Source organism: Lolium rigidum, chromosome 4 (assembly GCF_022539505.1).
Source record: "Lolium rigidum isolate FL_2022 chromosome 4, APGP_CSIRO_Lrig_0.1, whole genome shotgun sequence".
NCBI classification, from domain to species: Eukaryota; Viridiplantae; Streptophyta; class Magnoliopsida; order Poales; family Poaceae; genus Lolium; species Lolium rigidum.
The window spans coordinates 133,410,488-133,422,085 of record NC_061511.1 but is presented as its reverse complement, the minus strand read 5'-3'; the positions used below and the strand labels follow the sequence as shown (position 1 = coordinate 133,422,085).

The 11,598-nt window shown below is 40.8% G+C and overlaps 1 long non-coding RNA gene across 1 annotated transcript; it reads left to right on the top strand.

The window, feature by feature from the left end:
• The first annotated feature begins 1,025 nt into the window (after positions 1-1,025).
• Positions 1,026-2,446, top strand: LOC124649480. Its single transcript, XR_006986654.1, has 2 exons — positions 1,026-1,448; positions 1,578-2,446. It is a non-coding gene; the product is annotated as an uncharacterized LOC124649480 (long non-coding RNA).
• Positions 2,447-11,598: the final 9,152 nt, after the last annotated feature.

The following is an 11,598-nucleotide window of genomic DNA, read 5'->3' as shown; positions in this document are numbered from 1 at the left end:
GACGACATGACACCACATGAAATTATAGCACAGACAGTCCAAATCTTCTATGCACAGCACGACATTGCCAAGACACACACACCCTCCGTCCGCGCTGCACATCTCGCTATCATGTCCGGCTCCACCATCCGTCGCGCTATCTTCTGCCTCCGTTGCTCAGAGAGAGGACGCGGAGAAGAGGACCCTTCTCGCTTCACCACACAACTCGCAGAGCACTCAACTCCCTTGTACTAGCCACCAGAGTGATGTGACGTTTCTTCCTTTCTCTCTGTCTCTCTCTCGCTTGACGAGAAGAGCAAGTTCCTTTCTTGGTTACCGAGCGGTGACTAGCAAGGTCCCGCTCCTCTCCGACTCTCTCCGCCCTGCCTTTTCTTTCCTTTTTAGTTCCCCCGTTCATCCTCGTTCGCTAGATCCTTCCTCAAACAGCAAGATCCTATTTGATGTTTGTGCGTGTGTGCTGCTTAGGAAGGTGTGCCTGGAGGAGGAGATAGAGGAAATCTCTACTATATAAAAAGGAGGAACTTCCTCCGTTTTCTGCCATTCTCTTTCGTCAACCATCGCTAATCCTATTGCTAATCCCGAATGGGCCATAATGGGCCGCATCGCTACATCCTAATCCTACCGAACCATTCTCTTCTTTCTTCCCACCCGACCGAAGTCCTCCCTCGCGCGATAGTCGATTCGTTTTCCCCATCCGGCCGCCACATCTCAATCTCTGCCGAGACCGGCCAAGAACCCTCCTCACCAGCGCGCTCCGCCACGGACCATCCCCAATCGGCGCGCCACACCCCGGCCGTGAGCCCTGATCGCCGGCGCGCTCCGCCGCGACCAATCCCTGGTCAGCACACCGCACCCCAGTCGTGAGCCCTACTCGCCAAAGCCACCGTGCACAAATTCAATCGGCTGGGAGGAGCGGACGGCCCGACACGCCTGGGGGAGATTGGAGGGGCGTCCACCGCTGTGGTGAATAGGAGGAGCGGTGGCGCGTCGATTCAAGGGAGGGGTTGCGGCCCGGCGGAGTAGATACTAGGGAGGGGCGCGGTTTCATCCGCCATGGGCGCTGTAGAGGTTCCATAGCTGGAGCACGGGGGCAGCGTGGTGGGCTGTCCACGGTACCATCCGCCAAGCTACTTCTTCCTGCAACCAACACCAAGGAACAATCCCGTAGTTCTTCCTGCAACAAACGCCAAGCTACTTCTGATTGACTGTCTCACTGCTGGTGATCTAACACTGCAGTGGGTTTTGATTGGTTTTGCAGACATGCAGTATTGGAGATGATGTACTGAGCTAGGCTGGGAAGGCACCTCAGCATGCTGGAGACTGAACCAGCTGCTGCAACACATCTAATTCTCCCCGTTCCCCGTATGTTTAACAAGGTCTGTTTGCAGGGGTATGCACAAGCACGCGAGATTAGGCTAGGGTACCTCGTCGCCGGGGAAGAATGCCAGGTAGTCGTACACGACCACCAATAATTGATCTGCAATTTTGCTCTGCTCTAGCAGCCGTGTTACCGACGGAATGAATTTTTGGACGGAGATGGATAAAGGCAAGCAATGAATAAATGTGGTAATCCCCAGGTGCGTATCCACGATTCGAGAAAAGCAGAAGAAAAGATCGGATCAAACTTAACCCACACGTGCACCTGCTCAAGAACAAGAACAGAGGAGGCAGGGGAGGAGATATAAAAAGGAAATCTGGATAGGGAGTTTGCCTCTGAATGTTGCGTGTGCTTCTATTCCGTGAAGAGCATGCTAACCTATTGCTGTTCACGATGACTATGATGTGTAATTTGTAAATCTTCTGTCCTTTCGTTCCAAAAAAGTTGGTAGGATTTGTTTCAAACAAATAAATATTCTGTCCTATCATCTTTGTAGATGGAAGGAGTTCATGAACTCCATAATTCAGTAGCCATCATGTTTGTAATGTTATTTTCCCAATTTCCCAACAATTGAAGCTTCAACTATTGCTTAACGGAGAAAATAATTAGTAAATTTGTTGAACATTCTGATACGTGTCATGCTTCCTATACTGTCATTTGAACTTTCAAAGCCAAAATGCTTTATTGGTGTCTCGTGAAGTGGTGATACATATAATCTCCCATGTTCATCTAATTGTGAGATTTTAATCATATATTTGTTTTGGTAGCCGAACAAAGGTGTGAAAAATAATGGTAACTACTCTTGCAGGGGAACCGCTCCCAGCGAAGGGAGGGGTGCGAAGGGGTCGGCCAGCGGCAGGGGACGGAGCGCACAAGGGAGTTGGACGACGGCGGGATGCCAATGCCTAGGGGAGTCTGCCGACAACAGGGACGTGTAAGAAAAACAAAGTCTGCATATAATTTTTTTTTTCAAAAGTTCCACAAAAAGCATCAAACCTTATTAAGTGCGAATTAGGATTTTCACCTTCTTATCCTTTTTTTTTAGTGTTCACCTTCTTATCTTGACAAGACATGTTCCTGCCCTTGGCGAATAAGAGCAATATCAGCTGGTATTCCTCTATCTGAGTCGGTGGCAGCAAGGAGCTGTGGCACCACCGCTGCCACTAGCGTGCATTCTAGGTTTTTGTTCCTCATTTGCTATTTAGATAACATTTACGATTTCCAAACAAGAAAGATAGAGAGAGATTAATTGTATTAGATTAAACTACATTATAAAATTGAAAACAAAGTATAAATAGTAGATTAAATAAAAAAAAGTACATTAAAACTGAGTGTGAGTGTATATATGTATCAATTAGAAAATCAGGCTCATAGTACGTCATTACATTATACTATGATCATTTGTAATTTGTGGACTATATATTTATATCAATTTTATAGTTGAAAATAAAAATAAAAATACGTATAAGTGATGGAATAACATTTAAAGAGTCCACCTTATTAATACAAACCAAATCAGATTTATTTAGAGAACAATCTAGGTGGCATTGCGGGGAGGGGCTTGCAATCTAATATATGAATTAGATATGTTTATATTCATTATGAATAGAAGTTGGAGCGTTTGGATATTTGTTTCTCCCGGTGCAACGCACGGGCATTTGTGCTAGTAAAGAGGATAAAATGATGGGCGGTGGACTTTATTCGTAGGGTGCGACTTCAACAGCACGCGACTCCTATCCTATTACTAGCCGCGTGCTACCATGGACGCGCGTTACCGTCATTTTCTGTCTGTGACCGCAGCTAGGATCCAATTAGTAGTCGTGTCCTCTATTTCTAGGTGCGCTACTAGTAAGCCGTACTAGTACCGTTTCTCTTTTTTTACATGACCAGTAATAGCAGTCACGTGCTATAAAAAAAGTGTGCTGCTAGTGAGGCTGCCCCTATAGCAATTTTCCTAGTAGTGACATCCCCTCCACTCCTCCTTCTTCGCCGTCTTCACACGCCGACACAGCTTTGGTCATGGCCGACATGGGTGCGCGGTTCTTGCCAGAGAACGCTCCGCCATGCAGGTACTTGAGGAAATGGATTGATTCCAATTTTTATTGAGGTTACCACTACGAGTGTTCTTCCCCCATCCGCGAACAAATGCTCTACGTGTCTGAAATCATGTCCAGGCAATGAGTTGTCCAACACGATTTGGGGATATGACTTGGGATGCTTTTATCGGCATGCTTCTTGTAGCTTTGTCAATCCAAGCTCAAATTGTCCTTTTTCCAAATAAAAATACAAACATGGTTACCTAGATCGAAAGGACAACTGGAGAATAATATGGGAAATATAAATAAGATTGGCTAAGAGAAATATCTACGAAGGTTCGCCCACAATAATGTGGTGTGTGGTCATGAGTGTGCTAGGAAGAGGAGATGATGTACGAAAGGTAGCGACCACTCTAGCATATGTTGATCAAGCGAACATTTGACCCAAGGCGAGCTAAAATAGTTATAAATTGTAATGCATATATATTTTTTAGGAATTATTTTTTCATGCTCGTGAATAATTTTGTACTATTTATTTGGAGTAGTTAACCACATAGCAACTTTTTATGAATCTTAGTTGTACTATTTTTTACTGTAAATTGTAACATATGTTTTGAAATAAAATTTGGTGAGATGTATTTTTATCATAACCGTTTAAATGTTGAATTATTTTTAAATTTCAAAAATAAAACTATAAAGTGTATACATATTTATGGTAAATATCCACAAGGTGTACCAGTGGTTTCTAGTGTATGGCCTACGTATCCATATATATTTATTAAAACTTGCATACTATAAATTCAACCATTGGCCTGATTCTTTACTATTTTTTAATGGCAAATGTGCTTTAGTTATTTTATATGATTGGTTACAATGCACTTGATATCATATTGCATATATGTGCGAGCCTACCAATTTCTGAAATAAGAAGTCCCATACAAATTAAACATGAAAAAGCATAGATTTTAGGAAAATCTAATGAAACCAAATAAGATTGTTTTGTTCCAATGTGGTACATAGTCCGCTACGTGGAACTTTTGCATCAAATTGAGAATTCATTAAGGTCTTAAATGTGGAAGTGTGTTTTCTTGAGTGTAATAGATAAATATAATAGTGGTTTATAGTGTATGGCTACGTATATGTATTTACTAAAACTTTCAGACTATAAGTTCAACCATTGGCCTGATTATTTACCATTTTTTAATGGCAAATGTGCTTTAGTTATTGTATATGATTGCTTCCAATGCAATTGGTATCATATTGTGTATATGTGCGAGCCTACCAATTTCTGAAATAAGAAGTCCCATACAAAATTAAACATGAAAAAACATAGATTTTAGCACAATCTAATGAAACCAAATAAGACTATTTTTGTCCCAATGTGGTACATAGTCTACGGGGACCTTTTGCTACAAACCTAGAATTTATTAAGATCTTAAATGTGGAAGTGTGTTTTCTTGGGTGTAATAGATAAATATAATATTGGTTTTTTATATATGACTACGTAACCATATTTATTAAAATTTTCAGACTACAACTTGAACCATTGGCCCGATTCTTTACTTTTATGGAAAATGTGCTTTACAAGTTACTACATGTTCAATAATAAATTAACAATATGTGCATACTTTGTATTTTATATTCAAATGGCATATCAGTACTCACCAATGAACATAAAATGATGTTGATTCTACCATGATTACATACATATAATTTTATCATTTTATATGAATGTGTCTAATGTGCATGCTATCATATTGCGTATGTGTGCGCGCCTACCAGTTTCTGAAATAAAAAGTGTCATACAAAATTAAACATGAAAAATATAGATTTTAGAGCAATCTAACGCAACTCAGCAAGAGTGTTTTGTTCCAATGTGGTACATAGTACGCTATGTGGACCTTCTCCTACAAATTTAAAATTTTAATTAAATTGCTAAATATTAAACTTTATTTTCTTGGCTTTATAATAGTAGTTGTTGATATAGTTTAATTTTTGGGCAGTATGTTTGCTATGCAAGAATGTCTATGTAAAGCAGTGACATGTCAAGGTAACCTACGACGGTTGTTGAACATCCTCACGCTGTGGACACGGAAACCGTGTGAAATCAGATGTTCATACAATCCAAATTCGAGATTCAACAAGACACCAAAGTACCCAATATATTGTAACTTTTGCATTCCAAGGGTTGGCACGACAAAAGGCTCCGATTACATCACATAAACAAGAGAATTCTAAAGCACAAATCACCCGTTCGATGAACAATATGGAACATACTCCTACGTGCTTATTTCACACTACTAACTCATCATCAAAGTACCTACGTGCTTATTTCACACTATTAACTCATCATCAAAGTTTAACATCCCGCAACAGAAAATGAAAACTGGAACATCACCAAGAGCCTAAGTTCTCGCAGAAGTAAAAGAAAACTAGAAACTGGTTGTAATGAAAATCTTATATTTACTAATTAGAGACACCGTAAAAGATTTCACGTTAATCTAAATCATCAGAATAATTAAGAGAGTGAATTCCAGATTTTACCCTCTTGTTTGCCATTTGTGACAACATTTACCCCATTTAAACAAATAATTCTCTATTTTACCCCATTTAGTTAACTTTATGCCATATTTTACCCCTTTTAATAATTGAAAGCGTTTTCTGTTAGTTCGAACATGCTAATCATGTCTACCTAGTGTGTCACATTGGAGACCTATTTTATCGCAGTGTTCACCACTTGCTTCTCAATCGCCTAGGGACTGTACATCTAAATGAAATCAATCCATGTATATTAACTGACCCATGATTAAAGATGAATGTGTGATCACGGCTATAGGCTATAGCGGATACTAGGGCAAATGTAACTAGCCGGCGACCAAAACTTTCTTCTCGTGCTCAGCTGCTAGAGCTGTTTGTTGAGCCGGCACACCACCATCGGGACGTATGGTACGCGATAGCAGCCTGGACACACACATGATTTTTCATGGATAACCTCTTGCAGTAAATATGATTGGCACGGAAATGACTAAACGCATAAGGTTGTTAGTTGTGCCATTAGCCTTGACGGCGGCAGAACGGAAGCAGTCTAGCTGAAGACAACGTGGCTGCATGCTGCTGCTATAGCGGCAGGAGGAGGTCAATTTGTGCCGCTAATGTTGCATTCGAAGTAATAGCTACACGTCAATGCTGCCCATGACCCATGCCACATAGACGAAATGTACATTTCTCAATGGATACAATTTATTCCAAATTAAAATAGGTAAAATGTGGCACAAGTTTCACTAAATGAGGTAAAACAGAAAAAAATTACTCAATAGGGTAATTGTTGTCACAAATACAGAACTAGAGGGTAAAATATGGAATTCACTCAGCGAAAATATGGTGGAGAACCTGGGTGCCAGCGCACCTGATTTCAAAAAATTCGAAAAACGTCATTTTGATGTTCCAAAAAAAGTTGAAATAATTACCTCGCGTACATCTCATCTCAATACTTATCTGGGAAAATTTTCATAAAAAAGTACGGCCGTACGTGACTCATACAAAAAAGTGAAAATGAAGTTTTGTTATACTCTGAATAGTAATACGTATAATCAATATACTGTGCACAGTACGATTTGTTATTTTTGTGTAGGCTACATACTTTCATATTTTTGGTTGAAAATTGACACGCACATACCTACATATGTACCCCACACACATGATTTATGCCGAATTCTTTGAATCAATTTTAATATTTTTTTCGATTTTATTGCTAAAATCGGGTGCGCCAGCACCCAGGAGCCAAAAATTCGCGTCCATTCACTCAGCTCTAATTAAGACTGTTAGATCTAAAATTTATGGTAATGATTAATCAAGAAAGTTGTGATTTATAATGTACCGCAGAAAGTCATGTTGACACGTTACGATGGATTTACGTTGCACCATACATGCTTCCATGTTAGTCGTAGGTATAATCCATGTAATTCCGTGGCAGCATATCCTAATTGTTTCCGTTTGATTGCATCGTGTAGGAGTCCATATCTCTCACGTCTCTCTTCTTTCCTTTGGCCCCACGTTTCTTGCTATCCCATCTGATTGATCTACGTTCATACTTCAGATTCATTCCTCCGGTTCATATTAATTGACTCTAATATGAATGTATCTAGACACATTTTAGTTCTAGATACATCCATATTAAAGTCAATTAATATGAATCGGAGGGAGTATCTTTTTCTCCTGTGACTCTTGCGATGGAGCTTGCCTAATCCAAAATAAGATGATGCGATGAAGTGCTGGGGCGGAGGTTAGTGAAGTCAAAGCATGCGTTATTTTTACAGGCTATGCTGACGGTCAGACTGATCCATGTAGTTGGTTCTTAGAACGATGGTCACGTTGAAACTCAAAATACAGGCGTGGGTGTGTCGCCGTGGTCTATCCGTCGGAACATGGTTGCGGAGGATGTGTTCCGATTTGGCGGCACAACGACGGTTTTATCCTCCGTTTATGGCGGCAGACCTGGTCACGAACTTCCCACGATATGGTCACCAATCCATCAAGAGATGCCAAGCCGCCGGCAACGTACAAAGCTCAACGCGGAAGGGCATATGCCGATCTAGAGTTGTGACACCGCTAGCGACGCCGGAAGCTCGACGCAGGGTGTCTAACGATCCAGGGATAAGACACCAGGGCTAATGATCAAAGCTCGATGCGGCAGGGCGTCTGGCCACCATGATGGCCGTGTTTGAATTTCGAGTGTAGAAAAATCTATCTGCTGCTCTGTTTGCCAACATCAAACATGGTTGCACTGCACACCGATATCAACTAACAAGTATTCAACGTATGCACGGACATATTATTATTTCCATAAGGCTGCTATCATCACGATTGATGAGCCATACCTAATATCATGTTTATTTCGTTGAATCATGCCTATACACAGGAAGCCCAAAGCATCCTTAAAGAGCACTAAGAGCATCTCCAGCGGCGCCTCCCATAGTGAAAGTGTATAGAGTCCCCATGTGTGGTTTTGGTAATTAATGACAATCTCTATGAACTAATGGTTGCATTCAGTTATATGTGTAGGAGTTGTTTTTAAGCAATGCTTGAACGATTAGTTGACGTCAAGGTTGCGATGCGAAGAAATGAGGTGCAAGTTTAACATGAGTCAACTCAAAGAGCTTACATGCTTGAAGCTTGCCATTCATATGTGCTCATGAATTTGTGAAGATGCACCGAAGAAGAAGCTCTCCTATAGTGGATTATGGGGGAGCAATCCGAAAGACATCAAGCAAGCACAATCAAGAACGGCGTTCCATCCTTGTTGCGGTCAAGATCATCATCATCAAGCTCAAGGTTAAGGTTTACTTTTGATAGGGTTTCTTTCTTTCCGATCTCATGGTTTAGTTGGGAGATCGGTTTATAGGCTAAGTGTCGTACTATCAAGGGGGCTCTCGAGTAAGTAACTTGATCGTATCGTTCGGAGTGCGGTCAAACCTTTGCATCCTTGCATCATATCTGTTGGTTGTTATTTAGATCTTATCCATGTGGTGTATTAGAGCTTGTGGTTACTTCCATGACAAGCTCTAGTTCGTCGAAAACTGATTTCGCATATATCGTTTGTTGCGTTTTCGTATTTGGAGTTTTTCTCGGTTCTCCGGATTTTGAGGGTTCACTCTAAAATTTATAGAAAATCATCCCTGGCTAGTTTCCATATTTTCACTTTTTGTAGGGATAGCACTTCTCATCCTCTTTCCGGTGTGCTCCAGTGCACCGGCCACCAGCAAATTCACGGAACTTGCACTTCGTCGGAGCAGAGAACTTTGGATCATCAGCCAGAGTGTAATATCCCAGGAATTGGGGTTACAAAAAAAGAGGAAACATATGTGTGCATTGCATTCATGCATAGAAAATCCGGGGAATTTTCGCTTTAAAGTAAAAGAGTCACAGTAACTGAAGTTTCACTTGACCTTGGTGGAATTGAAGTAGCTGATCAAGTCCAGTGCTATAAACCTCAATGTGACTTTGCTAAAACCTTGTTTTGGGTAGAGATGATTTGATCTAAGGGGTTAGATCAAATAGAGTTAAAACCAACACAAGAACCTATTAATCAAGGATCAAAATACTTGATCTTATAAAAGATCATAACATGGTATTCCTGGCCATAAATATGAACATCCATTTAATTGGAAATCAAGTAACAATAAATGGAGAAACCATTCTTCACTTATCTTTTCCATGTCTTAAACCAATCTATGTTCCTATCATGCACCTCATGGTATACATTTTACTTCATTCTTGGAAACATGACAAGGATATCACCTCTAGAAATATATATTCTTCTCTATTCCATATTATTATACATCAAACCTAGAGAGGTGAGAATTCTATGTTATTTATTTGAGAAGCAATGAAAAACTTTGAGCTAAACCTTGGATAGGCATCCATGTATTCAAATCATCATCTTTAGGAGAAACCCTAGGATATTATTCAAGACAATCCCTAGAGAGAGAACCAGTTATGTGAAACATAGATATTGATGATCACATCATTCTCTATGCAGCCTAACCTTAGGTTAGTATTAAAAGTCCTTCCTAAATGAGAGAGAGACCATTCATACCAATCTTAGCCGTACCTATTTAAGAATAAAGGACAACAATTGAACTAAAGTATTAGGTTGTAAACCATTTCCATTTGGAGTGGTGAGATAACCTAATATCACATGGAATAAGATTATATCCATGAATTGATAAAGTAAGGAGGAAACCAACCCAGTTAAGTTAGACAAATGGAATCTTAGCCTAGATACCTAAGGAGATATTAGGAGTACACCATAAACCCTAGAATAAACCATTCCTATGTGAAAGAACTCAAGCTATGGTGTTACACTCAAGTTAGTTGAGGCAACACTTGGATTTGAGGGAGAGAACTATTCATATAACCAGATGATAAAATCATCATCCCTTGAGGGGAACTCTAAGTGTATATCTCAGGAATTCTCCCGGGATATAATCTATTGAGACAACCATAGCCATGTCCACTCAAGATAGTATAGAAGAAGTACTATAAACTAGTTGATCAAGACAATGCTGGATCATGGAAATGAGAAACCATTTAATGATAGATAACTTAGAAAGCCAAACCTTGATCATTATAAATTGAGTAATGATCATAAACCATGAGAACTTGAGGTAGAGTAATTAAGAACACGTTGATCATGTCTAACTCAAGATCATACCTTGGAGATTTATAATTACCAATTAAACATTAGTGGGCAAAGCAGATATTATCCAACACATAAACTCATAGGGGAACTATTAGCAACCCTAAAACCATTTCCAATTTATTAATTGGAGAAACAACCGAATAGAAACAAACCTTGTATGGTTCAGCCCCTATATCAATCCAAATGATCTTGGATTGAATCATCCTATGAGTGGTGAGCAAGAGCAAACCTAGTCAAAGTAATGTGGTGTTAAATCACATATAGAACCTATGCCCATATCTCAAACTAACTTGTGAATTATTTGATGATCACAAGTAAAACCCTAACCTATATCACAATATTAGTTTGTGCATCACTTGGGTGATCACAACTAAAACCTAAACCACAATTAAATTCCAACCCATTGATACGTCTCCAACGTATCGATAATTTCTTGTGTTCCATGCCACATTATTGATGTTATCTACATGTTTTATGCACACTTTATGTCATATTCGTGCATTTTCTGGAACTAACCTATTAACAAGATGCCGAAGTGCCGGTTCCTGTTTTACTGCTGTTTTTGGTTTCAGAAATCCTAGTAACGAAATATTCTCGGAATCGGACGAAATCAACGCCAAAGATCTTAGAATCCCCGGAAGCATCCGGAACACACGAGAGGGACCGGAGGGGGGCACGGAGCCCACCACACCATGCCACGGCGCGGCCTAGGGGGCCCGCGCCCCCTAGGGTTTGGCCAGCCCTTCGACCCCCGGCGCCGCCTCTCCGCCTATAAAAAGCCCCTTGATCAGAAAACCCGATACCAATTGACGAAACCCACAGAAACCTGCCAGAGCCGCCGCCATCGCGAAGCCAAGATCTGGGGGACGGGATCTCTGTTCCGGCACGCTGCCGGAGCGGGGAAGTGCCCCCGGAAGGCTTCTCCATCGACACCGCTGCCATCTCCACCGCCATCTCCATCACCGCTGCTGCTCCCATGAGGA